The 21,425-nt window shown below is 36.1% G+C and overlaps 1 protein-coding gene and 1 pseudogene across 2 annotated transcripts in view; both read right to left on the bottom strand.

The window, feature by feature from the left end:
* Positions 1-21,425, bottom strand: part of LOC114049604 (serine/threonine-protein kinase MRCK alpha) — a 410,500-nt gene that overhangs the window by 350,171 nt on the left and 38,904 nt on the right. The window lies entirely within an intron of this gene.
* Positions 5,366-5,501, bottom strand: LOC114050275 (annotated as a pseudogene).

Raw genomic sequence — 21,425 nt, 5'->3', positions numbered from 1 at the left:
ATGCATTCAGTTTATATTTATGCTGTATTTATTTTTATATGTACTTGTCTCTCCCATTATAATATAAGCTCATTGTGTACAGGAACTGTTTCTTTCTTTGTACTTCTATTCCCTACCCTCTCCAAACCTGCTGCCCAGCACAGTGCCTAAAACTTAGCAGGTACTTAATACCTGTTGTCTGACTGTTACAGATCATTCCATCAGTGTCCTGTACCTTGAACAAGTGAGCAATTCATAAATGTCTGTATAAGTATTACATATTATAAACAGAAATGTTAAATGAGACTATGAACACACAGAAAAATTCCTAACAAGCTTAGTCTTCTTTATTTCAATAGAATAATCAGAAATGAATGTATGCACATGAAAGAATCACTTTCTGACTTATTATCAAAGTTTAATAATATTTAAACAAAATAATAAACAAAATAAATAATATTTTTATCCATTTATATATTAAAAAAAGATGACAACATCACGCACTTTCTCTACCACCCTCATCCCATCCCTCCTCTTCCTCTAAGCCCATTGTCTCAGGGAAATCAATTTGATTGTAAAAATCAATTCTGGTTTGCTGTAACAGGAAAATCATGATCTACAGGTATATAGAAGTTAAAGTGCTGGACTTTGGAGGCAGGAATGCCTACGTTCAAATCCTGCCTCAGACACTTAATAGCTGTGTAACCATGAGAGGTTATTTAATTGTTCTCAGTCTGAGTTTCCTCATCTGTAAAATGGTAATGACAGCACCTGCCTCACAGGGCAGTTTTAAGGTCAAATAAGAAAATATTCAAAGTGCTTTGAAAACTTTAATGCACTATATAAAGTTAGTTATTATTAACTGAAAAAGATCAAAAGGTCACTGTACTGTTTTCTTTGCCAAAATTATTATAGATATTTGAATGGTATAGTTGTTCAATAAATGAAACAGCATGAGCTTTCCCAAAAACCTACTGTATTTCTTCACATTTTACAGACCAGAGGAAAAAAAGCATTCCTCTGTATAAGGCTTAGTTCCCACAAGGAGAAGAACAGGGAAGGGATATATTCAGAAATAAAGATTAAATAAAAAAAAACAGAAATACATAAAATATTTTAAATATACTCAATGATGAAAAAATCAAAATAGAGTTTCTATGACTTCACAAGGACCAGAGTTTCACAGAATAAAAGTGCATGGAGGGAATACTCACATCAATGACACCACAGATATATTAAAACTATAATTATTTAAACAAATAGCATTCCTTGTAAGGATAATTACTCCCTCACTTAACTTAGAATTACTTAATTTCAAAAGAAAAATTCCTATTAAATTCTTATTTTAATTTTATAAAAATGTTTTACCTTCATCACCAGGTTGATTGCAAGATGACTAACTTTTTGGCCATAATTATCAAAGATTATCTTCCTAAATTATAGGGATGTTTCCATCTGCATTGGAGAAAAGGGTGTCCACACTAAGAGAATCACAGACTCCTGAAGCACTAAAGTGTTGTACGCTAAATGCAGTAGTTACTCAAAACTTATGGGTTACTTTCTTTTTGCCAAGAATTTATTCTATCTTTAAGCTAAAAGCTCACAAATTTCCCCACGTTTTGGAAATCAATTCTTTCCTTAATTCCATGTCTCTCTCCTACAGTTTCACTACATTCATATCCTTCATCCTTTAAACCTAACCTCCTTTAACTCACTACAGCACTTCAACCAACCCTCAGTAATTACACTTAATATACTCTCTCCACCTTCTTGAGTCTATTCTGGGAAAAACTGACTTTCTATACCTCCTCACCCTGTGAGTCTGTCTAACTGCAAACCATCTCCAGGACTATGGGTCTAGACCCAGGTACATCTAAAGGTGGTTCCTCATAGCGAGTCCCAGGAAGTTTATAGAGAATCTTTAAGAGCCTTAATAACTGTGGGACTGAACCAATGTTTGGATCCACTGTAAAACAAAAAAATTCCCAGGTAAATCTCAGAACCATCCTAGTAATTAAAAATATACATAAAACATGCAGCTAAAACAGATTTTCTGCTCTTTTAAGTCAGAGTACAGTATATTCCCTAAGTCTTAAGTGGGAAAAAAAAAGCCTAGCTTCAAAGATGGGAGGGTAACTCAACAAAATACGTCTCCTGTACAATGTGATCTATTATACTGAAGTAAATATATCTTCCGGGCAGTAGGGCTAAAAACTAAGTATAGGTAAAATTGAAGCAGATTTTAAAAATCAATCATTATTTCCCTTTATCCCTATCCAACATAAATGCTTATGTCAACCACAAAGATAAAGTGAAAATTAAGAACCAGTGCTAGAAGTTAGAGGATGTAGTATAGTGGAAAGATGACAATCTGGAGTCAGAAGATCCTATTCAAGTCCTGAGTCTTCCACTTACCAGCAGTGGGACCTAGGCAAAGTTATTTGCCCTTTCATGAGTATCAGTTTTCTCACCTACAAAATTAGGAGGTTGAATTAGATAACCTCTTAATCCTATTATCTTATGAGGTCAAAAGGCAGGGGGGAAAGGAGAGAATTCTGTAAGGCTAATCAGTGAGAGCTGACATATTTACTTATAGTATATAAAGTATATAAAGCGGAGAATGATTTAAAACTTTCCAACATATTTTATATCAAATATAATTCTATTTAGTACAAAGCTAAAAGCTTATTATGAATCATAGATCTACAGCCAGAAGCAATCTTGCGTCATTTAGTCTAACCTCCTTCCTAGTTCTGATCCTTACTTTCTGGACTTGAAAATCATGCCCCTGCTGTTCTCTCATCTTGAAACTTCCTTCAGTGCCTGGAGCCTTCTCACCCTGGAACATCCAACCACCTACCTCACTTCACCCTAGAATATATTGCGTTTCACTTCCACCAGGCCCACTTTCATCAGGCCTATCTATTTCTTCCATGATGAGTTACTTCCTTAGCCTCCACTTTGTGGAGGGGAGCCTTCATTCCCCTCTTGGCTCCACTCTTCCTGATTTCAAGCCATGTACTGTATCCACTACACCATCTAGCTACTTCTTTTTAAAAACCAACTTTGTAAAGCATATTAGAAAATATAATATCTTTTAAATAAAATAGTACAAATTCAATTTTTTCTCTATCACATGAGGAACATGATTTTTATCTGGTAACCAGTCTTTCAAGCCACAGGATTTCCTGAGGTTGTGTTATTTTGCCACAGCCCTACAATCAATGACATCTAACTTCCCATGACACACTAAGAGGAAATAACAAAGAACTTATTTACTAATTCAACATCAGTGTGGTATATTCTATTCAACAATCACTTACTTAGCACTTCCTATGTGAAAAGCACTATAATAGGTGCTAAGGATACAAAGATAAAAACCAAAACCAGTCACCATTCTCAAAGAATTTATATTCTTCAGGGAAATACAACCTGTCAATTAATAAAAACATCATAATTCGAGGAGGAGGAGAACACTAACAAAGCTGAGTAAAAAAATTATATGCTTGAAACTCAAAGGATGACATGATGTGACCTTGAGCAAGTCTTTATTTCCTTAGGCCTCAGTCTCCTCAAACATAAAAAAGTAGGCTGAACTGGAAGACCTCTGAGGTTACTTACAACTCTAGATTTATGATCTAATGTACGAGAGGGATCACAGAAGGCTTCCTGAAGAAAGCGGCACATGAAATGAACTGTGAAGGGAGATAAGGATCCAAGCAGTAAAAGTAAAGAGGAAACACAATCCAGGAATGAGAGACATTACTAGTAGTAAGTATATAAAGGAAGTGCAGAATGAAAGTACAATAATGTGAAATATGGTAAGCCACAGATTGTGAAAGGCTTCAACTACTAAGCTAAGGAATTTAAATCCTGTCCTGTGGGAAAATGGAGCCAATGAAGATTCTTGAACAGGCAAGAGAAAAATGGACAGACCAATTTTTTTAGTAAGACTATTTTAACAGCTATGTGAAGGGTGAAAGCAAGACCACTAATTAGAAGGCCATTTCATAGTCTGAACAAGAGATGATGGAAGGTGGCAGGGTAAGTGAAAAATGGATAGTTGTATCATGGTGTTCAAATTCTTGAATACCACACCAGGGATAGAAAGCTCCTTACTTCTTAAAGCAGGATATTCTTATTAGAACATTTCAAGTTTTTAGTCTTGTCTTCTAAGTCTCCCCCTTCCAACTCTAACTCCCATTTATACGAATGTAATCTCCTCAAGGAAAGGGACTAAGTTGCTTGCTTTTGTATATATTTTCAGCACTCAATATAGTGCCTAGCACATAGTAAACACATAATAAATGCTCACGCCTTCATTCTTGCCAATGAAATTAGTAGGGATCCAAAATCTTAAGGCTTAGAGGGAATTATGCTGATTTATTTGATGTAAAATATGAGAAAAATCAAGTTAGTCATACAAGGTAAAATAAAAATAATTTTCTCTATTATTTAAATGACCAAAAAGAAACTCTCAGAGAGTACTCTAACACTAACATTCCAACAAATTAATTTTTTTTTTTCCTTTTTAGGCAATTGGGGTTAAGCGACTTGCTTAAGTCACTTAAGCAGGTGTCACACAGCTAGTAAGTGTCAGTGTTTGGTCTGAGGTCAAATTTGAACTCAGGTCCTCCTGACTTCAGGGCCGATACTCTATCCACTGTGCCACCTAGCTGTCCCTACTAACAAATTAATTTTTATCATTATGAAGGTGATTCATACTGGACTTAGAGTCAGTAAAGCCTACATTCAAATCCTATCTCAGACACTTGCTAATAATTGTGTTACACTACTTGGCAAAGTCACTTAAACCTCTATATGCCTCAGTTTTCTTGTCTGCAAAAAGGGAAAGTTGAACTTGATGGCCTCCTAGTATTTCCAGCTCTAAATCTATGATCCTATCATATTATCATTTGGAGTAATAAAGCAGAAGGCTAAATAACATAAATCCCATGTACAATCAACTTTAATATGCAACAGAAATGCACATTCATGCAGATACACAGACATGCCCATAACTACACAGGATGTTTACCATCTGGTACTTCACCAGATCCCTTCCTGGCTATACCCTATCATCAACTGGAAATCCAGATAAATGCTGAAAGAAAAAGAGCTCAAAATGATTCATAAATATGCTAATACACAGTAATCCATAAGTATACTGATACAAAATTTGCATATAAATAATTGATTGAATAGAAAACATTGAGCTGTAGAGACAGACCTTATAGCTCATCTGGTTCAACCCTTCATTTTACAGATACAATATCTGAGGCTCAGAAGATTAAATAACTTGCCAAAGGTCACACAAGTAGTAAAATAGAATTCAAACCAAGGTGTTCTGGTTAAATCCAAACTTACCTCTTCTTCTGCCCCTCCAAAAAAAATTTTTCTTAATACAGTTGGAGCCCATCAAATAGATGGCATTGCCTTAACAGTAACTGAATTATAAAGGCCTCTAGGATCTCTTCCATTTTTATCAAAGGGAATGCTAAACCTCTCCTTTCAATGATGTCCTTTAGTAAAAATTTAAAAGGCAATTTATTTTTTAACAAAATGTTCCCTAAGATAGAGCTTCATCCATTAGAGTGTTAACTCTAAGACCTGACTGTATGATGGAAGTGATCTTTTTTTTTAAAAATATACATGAAATATACATTTTAATACTATTGTATTATAGTATTATACTATAGGCCATATAATGGTTCCTAAAGCAAGATAATAACTTTTGTTTTGCAATGAATATTATAAACATTAACCTTCTTTTAGTCCTAGCCATGTTCCTTTCCCTATTATCACAGGATTGAATGAGGCCTTGCCTTCCAACTATAAAAATCAGACTGATCTAGTAACCCCCTGCCCTGATTATTCCCTGACTGGCACTTGACTCCTTTGACTTTCTTCCTTGATTCAAGAGCTTTGGGATTCCAAAACTGAGACCAAAAATGAGAAGTGGGATGGGAGGGTATTGGGGATAGGGGGTGGGAGGAGGGAGGAGGGGGTGTACTAGATGAAAAAATCTGATAACCACTACAGAGCGAGCACTCAGTGATACCATAAAAATGAAATGTATTATACTTTAACAAACAGGAAACAACTAATTACTGATAAAGAAATCATTCCCAAATCAGCTATTTGTATAGACAACTGATAGCTGGAGTAACATCAAAAGTAATACAGAGCTATAAGATATACAATTAAAATAGCTCCAATGTGACCTATTAACATGAGTTACTGATACCAAAAGATGAAATATAGATAGATAAGAAGATACCAACAATTATTATAGCAATTTCATACAGAATTTTAATCAATGTCAATCAGTTGCTATAAAAGGAACCAAAAGAATGTAAAAATTGCCTTAATAAGCTGATGTGATTTTATTGCCAAATGGAGAGTTACAGGAAGCAAAGGGCAACACTGATTTAGCCTGCACATAAAATTTTACAGAAAAAAGACAGCAAAAGATTATGAGTAGTATCAGCTCACAAAGAAAACAAATAAAGCCAGTTTAAAGAAAGCATGGTTAGAGAACTAATCCAGCAAAGTTTTCATGAGAACAGATAATTTAAAAAGACCTTCCCTCTTATCAACAACCAATCAACAAGCATTTATTAAGTAAGCACTTACTATGCACCAGACACTCTTTGAGGTGATGAGAATACAAAGACAAAAGCAAAACACAATCCTACGCCCACAAGGAATTTATGTTCTAATGGGGAAAATAACATACACATATATAAGTATATACAAAACAGATACAAGGTGATCAAAAAGGCACTACTAGCAACTGAGAGGACCAGGAAAGGTCTCCTAAAGGTGGTACTTGAGATGAACCCTGAGGGAAACCAGAAGTAGAGGTAGGAAGAGAGTGCATCCTAGACAGAGTGTTATACATAGTTACACATGGTCATTGTATCAAGTGTTTTTGCTCAATTATTTTTCTTTATCACATAAGATGGTCCAATTGGTGGGAGGAAGGGAGGCAAAAAGGAGGCATGTCCAGAAATTACTGGAAATGACAAAAGAAAATCAATAAAACTTATTTTTATATTATTATTTTTATACATGTTCCCTCAGATAGTCTCTCCTAAACCAAGTGCTGAGTGAACAAAAGGAAAGTTGATATATATACTTAAATTCAACTGCAAATAATCCTACATTAATCCTAGATTAACTACTATATGATCTAATTGCTCTGTTCCAGTTAACTTCGTTATAAATGCTAGTGTTATCTCCCAGCTAAGGCTTCTTTCTTCTGATTCCTCTCCCCAAGATGTCAGTGCTCCACGCACCCACACTCCACCCATGTTACCATTCATTTACTTACCTGTACATATATTTCCTTCCCATTCTCATACAATTCAAGTTTTTTAATGATAGGAATTGCTGCATTACCCTAGCACATGGTACCAGAAACATTAAGTAGTTGCTTAATAATGTATGTTGAATTTAATTGAATTATTCAAAATTTATACTGAGAGATAGGAGAAATGGCAGTTTGTACTTGTCTAGTTCATAAAATGCAATTTGACATTTTGAATTGTATTTTATCTATCTCAACACAAATTCTCCATTTTTTAACATAGCTCCAACCTCACTGTCCAGGTTATGACTTTTGTATTCTCCTTCCTGTACTTCATGTTCTGGCTAAGGTGATTAATTTTTTGGCAACTATGACATTTCATCTCTATGCATTAAAACAATCTATCCCCTCTACTAGAAATGCACTTCTCACCCTCTTCTCCCCACTTCTAGCATCCTTTATTTTTCCTTCAAGTCTTGCTCATTTGGCTACTTTTCCATAAAGCCTTCCCAGACTTACACTCTACTGTTATGCCATCCCCTTCTTCAATTTCCATTGTTTTTTCTTATCTGTGCTGTTGTTGTTCAGTCATTTTTCAGTTGTGTCTGACTCTTCCTGACCCCATTTGGGGTTTTCTTGGCAAACACACCAAAATAGTTTGCCATTTCCTTCTCCAGTTCATTTTACAGATAAGGAACTCATGCAAACAGGGTTGAGTGACTTGCCCAGGGTCACACAGCTAATAAGTGTCTGAGACCAGATCTGAACTCAGGAAGGTAAGTCTTTCTGACTCCAGGCCTGGCACTCTATCCACTGTACCACCTGGCTGCCCCTCTTATGTGTACCTGTTTTATTTCACAATGAAAAAAGCTCCTTGAGAATAAGGACAATTTCATATTGATACCTTTGCATCTAGTATGCCTCAAACATAGTACACATGGTTAAATTTTATAATTGGGTTAAGTTGAATCTTAGAACTGAATCTAGTGGGTGTCAGATTCTTTAGAAGAGTTGGGTAGAAGAGTTTCCTAAGTAATACGTAATTTGGGCCTCTACTAGAGTCCTACTCTTTTTAACTTGTTCCACATAATCACAGAACTTTACTGTTTGGAAGACTTTCAGCAGCCAATTCTAGCCCAACTATTAACAGAAAAAATAAAATGCCTCTGTTATATACCTGACAAAGTTTCCAGCCTCTGCTTGAAATCTTCCAATAAGAGGTTTCAGAACCCATTTTCTCCCAGTCAGTCCATTTCACTTTGGGGCAATTCTAAATTCTTTGGAAGTTGTTTTTTTTTCCTTTTTCCTTAACATCAGATCAAAATTTTATTGAATGAACCAGGTATGTTTTACAGTCTTTCAGGACTAGAGATGAAAAAAGGTGATTGTGAAGAGCAGAACCTTCACTTGTCAAGCAGTATGTGGAACTGGAATTAGAATTCCATTGAAATGTATATTAGCAGTGTGCATGAAACATATCTTTCTTACTTCCATTCAGTATATATAAATTAACATTTTTACAGCTAAAGGGTCAATGACCTCTGAAAGCCAAACAGCACAAAAAACACTTTGTAAGCATTTTTCTTTGTTGCATTATCAGTAGTGATAAATAATTCATGGACTATCCATAAAATGTGTGTTTTTCTCTATAGCTAAGAACCTGGCATATACCTAGTGGGTGCTTAATAAATGCTGGTTGACTTAAAATGTAATAATTGATTATTTCCTTTTTCCACATGGAGTCATAACAATTTAATCTACAAAATATTACTTAAAATATCACTTCTTCAAAGTCCATTGCTCTAGAAGAGCTTCTACTGTATTTCCCAAAATTTGCCATTCTTCATTTATTTTCCACATTTCACTTTGCATAGACTATGAAACAAGAGCACAGGCACTCAAAACAACAGGGATTGTATTCCAAAAAGTTCCTTTTTAAAATTAATTTGTAACCCAGAAAATATTTGCTCATTAAAACAATGTTATAAATGTTAGTTGTAACCCCGTCAGCTGGTGAAAAAGTCTATGTACGCTTTAGTGTGCCCAAATTACAAATGTAACTGCCATTCACATTTAAACTTTGTCTAAATCAATTAGATAACTGTAAAGTCTCTCCAATCCTTAATTAACTCAGACACAAAGATCTCTACCATGGCCTTCGTGTTATTTGTCCTTCATTCTTGAATAGGATCATGACATCAGGAAGGTGGTGCCATGACTTCAAAATTACTTGGATTTAAGTGAGGAAGGGCTGTGCAAAGTCACCAGCCTCACTTTCTTCTCCACAGCCATCTGGGTCCAGTAGAAAGATACAGATCATGATAACTGGAGATGGCCCCTGATGCAGTGGGAGACCTTGGCCTTGTGAAGGGAATTCTGATTTTTATAATAATTGGTATGATATGTGTATGAATATACTAATAGATTAGATTTTTCAGAATTGCCTCTCTTGAGAGAGAGCTCACAATGCAGTTTGAACTGATCAAACTTTGACAAGGCTCATAATCCTGAACCTGTGTACCTGAAGTGAAGCAAATCAAAGACTGTAGAACCTGTTCTGTCACAGAACGCTGGTCCTGTGACCCAAGACTTGAGCAATACTGCTCCCAGGATCCCAGAATTGTTGTACTGTCTTCCATTTGTGGTTTTTTCATGGGGAACCACTCTGGCCCTGGGAATGATTGTTTGTAATCCACCTTCCCCTCTTCCTTCCTACTTGTGATTTGTGTATATAATCTCTGTCTTCATTACAGGAAGGTGGAATTCTGATCAGAATTCCTGAATTGCAAATCTATTCTTCATAATGAAACTATTTAATTAAATCACCACCTGATTACTGGCTCTTTGTCTCTGGCCAGCTATTCTGTCATTCTCAGGTTAGAGACTGGCTCAGTAAAATCCTATTAACAAGATCATGACCCTGCCTTCTTCCCTAGACACCCTGGTCACATTGTTCCTGATCATAACTGGAATTATTAAAAACAAAACAAATTAAAATAAATAAATATAAATTCATAAGGTAAAAACCTTTAAGGAAACCAAGACATTGGATTTAATCTTTTAATTCTGAACAACCAAAGCATTTCACTTTTTATATAATCTAATGTAAAGCTAATGAAATTAGTTAAAAAGCCTATTTAACAGAGACAGGGAAAACAAGTCATTCAGCTACCTGGGACACAAATCAAAATGGAGAATCACAGAACAAAATCACAGGACCTCTACTAACTGAGAAACAAATTTAAAGGTTCTTCCTCCTTTTGTCATTTAAAATGGCTTCTGGAATTATGATTATAAGGAACTTTCAGGCATCTGAAAATGTCTAAAGAGCCTTCATCTTGTACTTAAAGTTAAAAATCTATCCTGGGACAGAATCAAAACAATTAAAAACTACTACCCACTACATATTTATTGTTTGTGTACATGTGTAAGAAATTTTTTTCATTTCCACAAAAGTCACATGAAACCTAAGGAATACAATCTAAGGGTTAGGTAGAAGTTGAACAACGGAAGCCATAAAATAGAACTGGTAGGTGAATAGACTAACCAGTGAAAACTAGTTCTGAGGTTAGGTATAGATTAACATATCCACATACCAAGCAAAAGGGGTGTTAGCAGACCCAAATAAGGGCAAAAGTAAATAATAGCCTGGGTGTCCGAATTGTGGGGAGTGGGCCATGTAAACAGGGGCAGGTATGGTAACAGGGAAATTAGGTGCTTTGGATAGGCTATAACTTCTGTAGTACTCAGCCAATGGGGAAACAGGAGAGGGAAATCTGAATCATGAACAGGGAATAAAAAGCTGTGTCTTAAACATGTACCCACATGTGGAACATTCAGCCTTGCTAGGTTGTTAATAAAAGTTCTTCTTGGTTCAACAATGGTTTCATGGAATTCTAGGTAAGACTTTTTGCTGCTTACAAATGGGGGGGGGGGAATCATCCAGAATCCCAGCATCCTGAATGAGGAGAGGCCATTATCAAAGGACAGGAGGATGTATCCTGTTGATTAACGGTCCCATAAATCCCTGATGGGCGTCCAAGTTCATGGGCTGTTCAAGATTCTAGGACCAAGTTAATGAGTGAAGCCATTGCTAAACCAGGAACAAAAAGGGGAAAGGGAAAGTAGGCATGCGGCAACCAAGCAACTCTGTGCACAGACCAAAATAAAAGAGGACTATTAAGTATTTTGCCTTAGTGGTGTATCTTATTGGGGTCCAGAGACTAAGTGTATGTGTGACTGAGACGTACTAGAGGAGTATGAAGTGAATGTGAAGTCCAGATCTGCAGTTCTGCCGATCCTGTGAGGGGCACAGCCAGAGAAAGACGAAGTGAAAGCACACCAGAGCACAAGAGTTCTCAGACAAATGAGTAAGAGGGGGAATAAGCAAAGGTGCCAGGGAAACCAGGGGGAAATAAGGAGACCCCTGTGAACATTCCTCCAGATAGTCCCTTAGGGAGGATATTAAAATACTGGGAAGATACAACCTGTACCAGACAGAAAGATAAGAAAATGATCTGCGCTGGTGTCATTTAACTGAAGATAGCCTAAAAAGCCAACAAGAAAATTTCATTTGTTTGCACTGTCTTGTCCAGCTGTTTCTGTCTCGGTGTGTGTGTTTGTAAAATGGTTCATGTTTGTGGTGAAAGATGTAAAACGAAGCTCTGTAATTAGAAAGAGAACATTGGGAAAGAACTCCCACCTTACGCTTTCAGTGAGAGATTAAGATTTTGGCGGGGGGGGAAGGGGGGGAGTCCCAACACTGGCCAAGTTGTGATTCCAGAATAAAATTAGACAATGAGTAATGGAATCCAAAAGCAGGGACAGACTCTCTCAGAAGTTAGTGGAAGGTGTAGCAAGCAGCTTTTATTGATAAGGATCTAAAGCATGCAGCCCAGGATAGTGAGGAGCTGTGAGAGGGAGGAACTGGGGATTTGAGTTCAAGTTTGGTCAGGTCTCAGGGCTGGAGTTTGTACTTTGTGTTTAAATTGAATCTAGAGAACTGTCTTTGTACCCTTCCTGCCAATAGATCTGATATCACTGCATTGTGTTTAAAACTGCAAAAACAAGGTTTTTCTATCTTTTAAGCATTAATATTATAAAAGCTATTTGTGAAGGGTATGGGGAAAATACAGCTCTCTTGATTTGTAAATTGTTAGGCATTAACTTCCTCCAGATTCTAATAGAGTGAAGAGAAGCAGGACCAAAAGTGAGGTGAGTATGATTTTAATTTAGAACATAAAGGAAAGTGGAGGTAGTCTGAGTAATGGGTTTGAAAGAACAGGAAAGAGGAATAAAGGTTTGAGCAAAAATATGATGGGTAGGAAAAAAATTGGTTTGGGAATAGATGGAGGTGGGGTGGCCAGCAGCAAGCCATGTGCTCTAAGCTCCTCCCCCTCCCACTCTTGGTTAGTTGTTCTGGGTGCCTTTTTGCCAGCTTCACATGGTTTTTCTTTGCCTGGGCCAAACTCTTAGCTGACTGGAGTGATTACAGGTAATTTTAAGCTGTAAAACTTATATGCATCAACCTGAAACTCTGAGGAAGGTGAAATGCTTAGGGTAGTTTTTTATCTTATAGGCCTCAAGGGGAAGACTTTTCAGCTCTCTTAAGGAAGTAAGTTGTTCAGAGCCAGGAATTGTTATCACATGTCTTTTTAAGGGAATATATGAATTTGTGGAGAATATTTCCTTTCAAAGGGCCAAGAGTATTAGATTTAAAAATAGAGATTTTTTAAATGTTTATCATTAGCGATTATAAATCCAGATTTGATTTGATTTAAGTTTGTTTACCTCAGTATACTGTTCTGTAAAGTGGACAATAGTGGAACTCACTTCCCAGGGATGTTGTAACGATCACATGACTGTAAAATGACTGGCATATGGTAGACATGACATTATTGTTATCTCTCTAAATTAATGTAATTGTTTAAAGTACCAAAAGTAATAAGATCAATAATTTCTATATGTGATAGTCTGAAAATGCGATTGGTGCCATCTGAAGTTTACTGATTGTGTTTTTAAATTGTATTGTATTTCTAAAATTCTCTTACATTGTAAAAACTTAAGAGACCCTGATATTTGGGGGGGTTATACTTATACAGAAGTTTCAAAAGGATATAGTTTTAGAAGTTTTTATGGGGGTTAAAGATCAGAGACAGATCAAGGAAGGATTTTATGACATGGGATAAAGGGAATAAAGGAAATTCTTTATGGTTTAAGGATTTAAAAGACAGGACATGAGGGCACACGTTAAAAATTAAAGAATGGGGTAACATAGGTAACATTGTGTTCCTTATGGAACACAAAAGCAATTCTTTTGGTACAGGTTCAAGATAAGGAGGAAAGGACTTTAGAATGCCTTTCAAGTTACAGAATAAGCTAGGGTAACTGGGGGAAGGTCCTGGGAGAATCTTGATGGGAGTGACTGAGAGGCTGAATGCGGGTCTAGCTAAGATCAAGAATGGGAAGTAACTGGGGCTATCCAGTAATAGACAATGGAGGATTAGACTCAATTAGGTTAACAAAGAATTGGGAGATTGGGTGTAGGCAATAAAGAAAGGCCAGTTGATAGATTTGAAGGAAATATAGTTTTTCATCCAGTCTTCTTCTAGAAATGCTTAAAAATTGGCTATAAAAGAATATTGTCTATTTCTACACAATCACTAGCTGCCTTACAACACTTGACTTATTGTGGGGCAACAGCAATTTTGGGGTTGAATTTACTTCAACGGAATAGAAATTGCATAGTTAAAGAATTAGGAAAAAAATCTTATATTGATAATGGGTTGTTTCAAGTTTTAAATACATTATGATGTATAAGGTATTATTACATTTTTAAATTGTGCAATTTGATAAACAATTGTATCACCTTTTTAGAAAAGCAATTTCTCTTATAATCTAGAGTTTGTTAGATTAAGAATTATACTGTCAAGTGAAAAAGAGTAAAATGAATGGGTTAAGCAGCTGTTAGGTTATTCTATCTGGCCATGTGTTGTAACATTTTGAAGTATTGTAATTAAGAAATCATAAACTTCCAAGTTTTGTCTATATTTAAAGGGAAGTTTCAGCTAAAATTATTTGGTTCTAATTTATGAAATTTAAGATAGTTAACTAAGCTATTTGGAGTTATTGTTTAAATCAAGTATTGGTAAAAAAAAGTATTTTTGTGAAAGGAAACTTGGTAATTGTGCAAAGAAAGGACCGTGTAAAATCTCCTTGTAATTAATTTAGTTTGTTATAGTACTATTGTAAGGTTAAATAAATTGTAGGACAAATTGTAAGGTGTTTTTAAGAAAGAGAAATACTTTTATGAAGAAATGTTTTGCAAAATCTTTTGCGTGATTTTTAGAAGGCCTACTAAATTTCCATTTGCAAGCTAATTTATTACAGTAATAATTTGATATTGATGACAATTATGTCCAAACCTACTATGAATTTCAAGTTTGTTTTCCTAGACTTGATTTTCTTAAGTTTGTTGTGTCCTTGGACTGGTCTTAATGGGTGCTTTCTGAGAAACAGAGCCAGAGGTCAGCAGCTCAAACAGAGCAGCGTCAGAGGTATTAATACTAAAGCAATTACTATAATGTGTTGTAAGTGGAGAAGATCTTGCTGTTTTGATCTTAATTCATTCCATGGTCTAGCAAGGCCATGTTTGAACTTCTCACATACAAGATTCAATCCCTGAAAGTGTCTCATTCTTTCTGAATAAAAAGCTGTGTGTGCGTGTGCCCACACATGAAACACCTGACCTTGTGAGGTCATCAAAGGAGAAAGGGTTCCCAGAGTGAGGACATAATGGAGAAGTCTAGAGGAATATAGCCAGGTGCGAAATGAAGAGATGGCCGTCCTGGGCCCTCTATTTAAATGGAGGTTCTAGGAAGAGCTCTTTACCCTCCAATGAGGGGCCCAGAGCAGAGGATACTGGGAAAGTATGAGTATCAGGGCTGAAGATCTTAAATAAAGAAGTTTGGGGAGCATGATGGAGAAGTTCAAAGGAGTACAGTGGAAAATGAAGGGATGGCTGCTCCGGGCTGCCTCCTTAAATGGAGGTTCTGAGAGAAACTCTTCCACCCTCCAATAAGGCATATTGAGCCCTTATTACATATATGCAAGGTACTGACTGTATAAGGTGCCATGCTTATGTGGCTTCTACTCTGTTCAGTTAACAGCAGAAAGTGAAGAAACACAGAGCTGTAGTTACTGGAACTCAGAATGTTTTGTTGCCTTAGTGGAGTTGGTATTTATTTTCAAAAGACACAGGCAAACTGAAGTATGCAAAATAAGGCAATCAGAATGGTGAAAGGGTGGGATGTTTACTAGAGGAAGAAAAGACTCAGTGAAGATCCAACAGTTCTTTTCAAGTACTAGAAAGGCTGCCATGCAAAAAAAAAGCAAGTAGGTTGATTTTGTTTAACTCCAGAGAACAAGACTAGAAGCAACGGGCAGAAGCTGCAGAGTGGCAAGCTTAATACATGAAAAAACATGTACCAATTAGAATAACCCTTAAATGGAATGGATTGCCTCCAGAAGCAGTTCAATCTCCCTTCACTGGAGGGTCTTAAAGCAAAAGATGGATGGACATTTGTAACACGCTGTAGTAGGAATTCTTATTCCGGAAGAGACTGGACGATGGGTTTTGTTCTGTGAAGTTTGGATTCAGTCAAAGGGCCCCCACTTGAGGACCTAGAGGACCACATGTGGCCTCCAGGTCACAGGTTCCCCAACCCTGGACTATGTGATCACTGAGATCCTTCTTTTTCCAAACTCTGAAATTCTGAGATTCTTTGATTCTACATCACTATCTTTTTAACTCTTTGTTATATCTCCAAATAGCTTTTTGGATTTCAATACAAGTATACATGTTAAGTTTAATGCATTTCCTAGATTCGTTTCTTTTTGAACAAGGTATTCCTATTTCAGTGCCATAATCAAATAAAATATTCTTAGCAGTTAAAAATACTTAGAAAAGATGTCACTAGACAGTACAATGAGTAGAAAGGCAAAATAAGTAGATTCTAGTGTGCCATGAGAGAACTTTCAAAAAAATAAAGCTACTGAACAACGGAACAGGTTCTATCATGTCAAGTATTAGCCAAGTATTTTCTCAAGATTCTATGATCTCAAGTATTTTCCCTCTGCTTATATTCTCTTATATCTCTTTCAACAATGAATATATTTTATATCTTAGAAATTTACTTACTGCCTTATATTTTGATTCTATATCTACTGTTTAACTCATTAGATAAAATAATCAAAAACATCTAAAACTGGATTTACTTCTTATTTCAGAAATTTCTTTGAATTTATCACTACTGAGTCAGTTACCCCTAATTTGAAAGAAAATTAATACTCTATCTTGGTAAATTTTTGGATGCTTAATAAAAATATTTGTCCCTTAAAGTCAAGGGTATACTGGAACCAGCTTAAACATCAAATTTTCAATGTGAACATTCACACCCAAGATATTAATAAATACTACATATCAAGGCTGATTTAAGAAAGTGAAAGAGAAAATGTCAATAATGCAGATTAAACTTTAAAATGTATCCTATGTACATTCCCCCCACCCCCAAAGGCCCACTGCTAACATTTACAGTATACCCCTGTTTACAGACATTAGTCTCCTTTGCTTATTTATGCTTTAGCTAAACTGACATACTTACTGTTTCTTTTATACAACATTCCCTATTCGTGACTTTGCAGGATGTCCCCAATGTCTAAAATGTTCTCCCATCACACCTCTCTGCCTATTAGAATCCCTACTTCTCTTCCAAGCTCTCCATTCAAGCATCACTTCTCACATGAGACCTTTACTTGTTGTTATTGTTATTCAGTCACTTATTCATATCCAAATCTTCACGAACCCATTTAGGGTTTTCTTGGCAAAGATACTGGGGTGGTTTACCATTTCCTTCTCCAGTTCACTTTACGGATGAGGAAAATGGGGCAAATGAGAGTTGTGACTGGCCCAGGATTACACAATGAGAAAGTGTCTGAGGTTGGATTTGAACTCATGAAGATGAGTCTTCCTTATTCCAAGCCCAGTGCTCTATCCACTATGCCACCTAGCTTTCCAAAATTACCATCACCTTGTATATACTTGGAATTTACTATTATATGTGTGTTTGTGTTGTTTGCCCTATAGAACATGAGCTCCCTAAGGGAAAAAACTATTTCAACTTTGTCTCGTTTGATCATCATGACGTGTTCTACAGTGGTGTTCTCAGGGAACCACTGGTACTCCCACTGAAGTCCTTTCCATCTCTTCTGTACTTTTTAAAACATTTTAAATAATTTTTTTTATTAATAAAACTTTTTTTTCTCCCTCCCATCTCCATTGAAAAAATAAATAAAACCCTTACAACAAATATGCATGGTCTTGCAAAACAAATTCTCTAATTGGCCATGGCCAAAAATTATGTGTCTGATTCCCTAGTACATCACTGCTCTGGCAGGACAGTTCTCTATTCTTTCTCTGACTCTGAATCTGTACATTTTTTGCCCTATGTTGTATGCTTTCGGTCAGTCATTAACACCAGTGTAAGAAGACACGTTGTTGTTGTTGTTCAGTCATTTTAGTCATATCTGACTCTCTGTCACCCCACGTGAAGTTTCTTGGCAAAGATATGAAAGTGGTTTGCCATTTCCTTTACCAGCTCATTTTATAGATGAGGAGCCTGAGGCAAACAGGGTTAAATCACTTACCCAGGTTCACACAGCTAGTATCTGAGGCTAGGTTTTAACCTCAGGGAGATGTCTTCCTAACTCTAGGCCCAACACTATATCTACAGCACCACCTAGCAGCCCCCTTCATGTGGAAGAAGACACAGCACCTTGCACATAATAAGCATTTATTATTTATTAAGTTAAAATGAAAATCAAAAAATAGCATTTAGGAGAAACAATATCATTTTATTTGAAAATTAATTGAAAATAGACTCTAAAGCTTTTGGAGAAGTGTCCAACTCAAAGACTTCCATGAAATAATGAAAAGTAAAATAATCAGAACCAAGAGAATGTTATATACAGTAACAGCAATATTGTTCGAAGAACAACAACTTCCAATTTACTCCAAGTATAATAAATACTCAAAACAACTACAAAGGACCTATGAAGAAAGATGCTATCTACCTCCTGAGAAAGAACTGATAAATACATATAGTATAGTTTTACATGTATTTATAAATTGTGTCAAATGATGACCTCCTCTAGTGAAGAATGAGAAAAGAAGGGACAGTTCAGAACTTAAAATGTAACCAAAAAAATAAATTAATCTTAAAAAAAGAAAGAAAGAAATGTGCAACTCTAAGAAGCCTCCACCAGCCAATCCTTGAAGATTATTCCCTGTATAATATTCCTGTAGCATTCTTTGCCTATATCATTCATTTGGCATTTAAGATACACACTTTGCATTGTAATCCCAAGGCAACTATGAGAACATAATGTGCATAAATAAGGCTTGTGTAAAGTCAGCAGCTGTGCAGGTTTAAGTGTGTTCCTAACTGTGGCGTTAACTGCTTGGCAGCTGAGACCAGAATGGTACAGGGAAAAGAGAAATGACTGGAAGCCTACTGCCCATGTGACCACAGGCAAGTCACTTAACTTCCCTAAGGCTCAGTCCCCTTTATCCATAAAATGAAAGAATCATGGAGTTGCCTGAGTTCCCTTTTTGACTCTAGAACTATGAACCTACAACCATGCCTTCTCTGTGATACTTAGCACAGTGGAGTGGGCATAGCGAGTAATCAATAAATGGCTACGATGGTTTTTTAGGAAAAAGTCTGAATTATATAATTCTTTTAAGAAACTAAGTTTTACTGCCTTCAATTACCTACAACAATTTATATAAGACTAAATGTTACCTAATAGAAGGCTGTTTTAATTAATGAGTGAATATCAAAACAACAGCTTAAATACAGGAAGTATTCTTAGCAACTACACGTCTATAGAAAGATATTTCTTTTTTTATGTTGTTTATTACCATCCCTCCCACACTCCCCCCATCCCCAAAAGAATAATACATTTTTTAAAAAACTCACAAACACACTTAATACAGCAAAATGAATTCCCACCTTGAACATGTCCAAATATGTATGTCTCAAAAAATTTGTGTCTCATTCTGTACCTTATGTCCACTACCTCTTTGGCAGGAGATGGGTAACATGATTGAACTTCAGTCCCCTGGATTCATGGTTTATCACTGCATTAATAATAGTTCTAAAATCTTTCAACATTCAACATCATTTTGCTCTATCACGTTATTGTCATTGTGCAAATTGTTGTCCTGGTTCTGCTCATATCATTCTGTATCAGACCACAGAGGTCTTCCCCAGTTTTCCCCTGACATTCATTTTACCATTTCTTAAGGCACAATAATATTCCACTACATTCATATGTCACTATTTTGTTTAGCCATTCTTCAAAAGGTAGTCACCTCCTAATTTCTTTTTTTTTTGTTCCTACAAATTGCTGCTATGAGTATTTTTGTACACAGAGATCCTTTTCCTCTTTCTTTTCTTTAGCATACACACCTAATAGTAGAAGAGCTAAGTCAAGAGTACACACTATTTAGTAACTTTTTGGGCATATAATGCTCTCTTATTATCAATAAATTATCATGTCTAGAATCACCCATTTTCCCTTTAAAATAGAAATTAAAAATAAAAAGCCTAGATACTATATTTAAGAAATCATTAATAAAACTGCCCATATCTGATTTAAAATTTAAAGAATTCACTGGTCACTTCCTGAAAGAAATCTCAAATTAGAGAAGATTCTGGGAAAATGGCAGAGTAGGTCAGAAAATTCCAAGCTCTCAAGATTTCCCCCCACAAAAGTGATGAAATAGCACCTCAGGGCAAATACTGAATAGTTAAAAATAAATAAGAGTAGGAGCAGAATAGGGGTCCTCCTGGGGCAAAGAAGATCTGAAGAAAAGTCCCAGGAAGAGGTTTGGTCCTTGTGAAGAGTAAAACCTCCAGGCTCCCCAGAGCTGTGCTGTGGAGACTCACTGGGGTGAAAAGGAACCAGCATACGCCTGATGAGAGCAGAAGCAGTAGGGAGGGGACACTGGCTATGGGCACTTACAGGAGTCTGGATGTCTTGGTTCAAGTAAAGGAAAGAACTAAAGGAGGATCTGAGCGTACAGGTAGCATCTCCCATACCCCAGGATTAGAGGTGATTATAAAAACCAAGCTACTACCAAAAAAAAAAAAAGTGCATAGGCAGAGGAGAAAGAATTCAACCATAGAGAGTTACTATGGGAATACAGAAGATTGCCAAGCTTCATCCTCAGGGGAGGTTACTGAGCAAAGAAACTCTCTTCTACTCCAAAGACCAATGTCAAGTGGTCATCTTCTCAACAAGAATTCATAGAAGAACTTTAAAAAGACTTTAAATGAGAGAGACTGAAGAAAAACTAAAAATAATAATAATAATAGTAATAACAATCTGAGAAAAACAAGATTATGAAAAGAAAGTCAACCAATTACAAAAGGAGATCAATAATCTTTTTTTTTTTTAGGCAATTGGGGTTAAGTGACTTACCCAGGGTCACACAGCTAGTTAAGTGTCAAGTGTTTGGTAGGAGGTTAGATTTGAACTCAGGTCCTCCTTACTTCAGGGCCAGTGCTCTATCTACTGTACCACCTAGCTGCCCCTAGGAGATCGAGAATTTTAAGAAAATGACTCCTTGAAAATCAGAATTGGGCAAGGGGAAGCCAGTGAAGTTATAACAGATCAAGAAATAATAAAACAAAATATAAAGAATGAAAAAATAGAAGACAATGTGAAACACCTCATAAGAAAAACAACTGATCTGGAGAACAGATCAAGAAGAGAACATATAAGAATAATCGGACTACCTGAAAATTATGATCAAAAAAACAAAAATCTTGATACAATCATACAAGAAATAAAGAAAATTGTCCTGAAGCATTAGAATAAAAGGTGAAAGCAGAAACAGAAAAAATCTACCAATCACTACCTGAAAGAGATCTTATGGAAAACCCATAAGAATATTATAGTCAAATTCTGAAACCACAAGCAACAAGGAAAAAATAATTTAAATATGGCTGTGACACAATTAGAATCACACAAGACCTAGCAGCGGTGATACTAAAAAACCACAGGTCTT

This window comes from Vombatus ursinus, unplaced genomic scaffold (assembly GCF_900497805.2).
Source record: "Vombatus ursinus unplaced genomic scaffold, bare-nosed wombat genome assembly UNPS02014798.1, whole genome shotgun sequence".
Taxonomy (NCBI): Eukaryota; Metazoa; Chordata; class Mammalia; order Diprotodontia; family Vombatidae; genus Vombatus; species Vombatus ursinus.
This window is presented reverse-complemented; position numbering and strand designations above follow the sequence as displayed.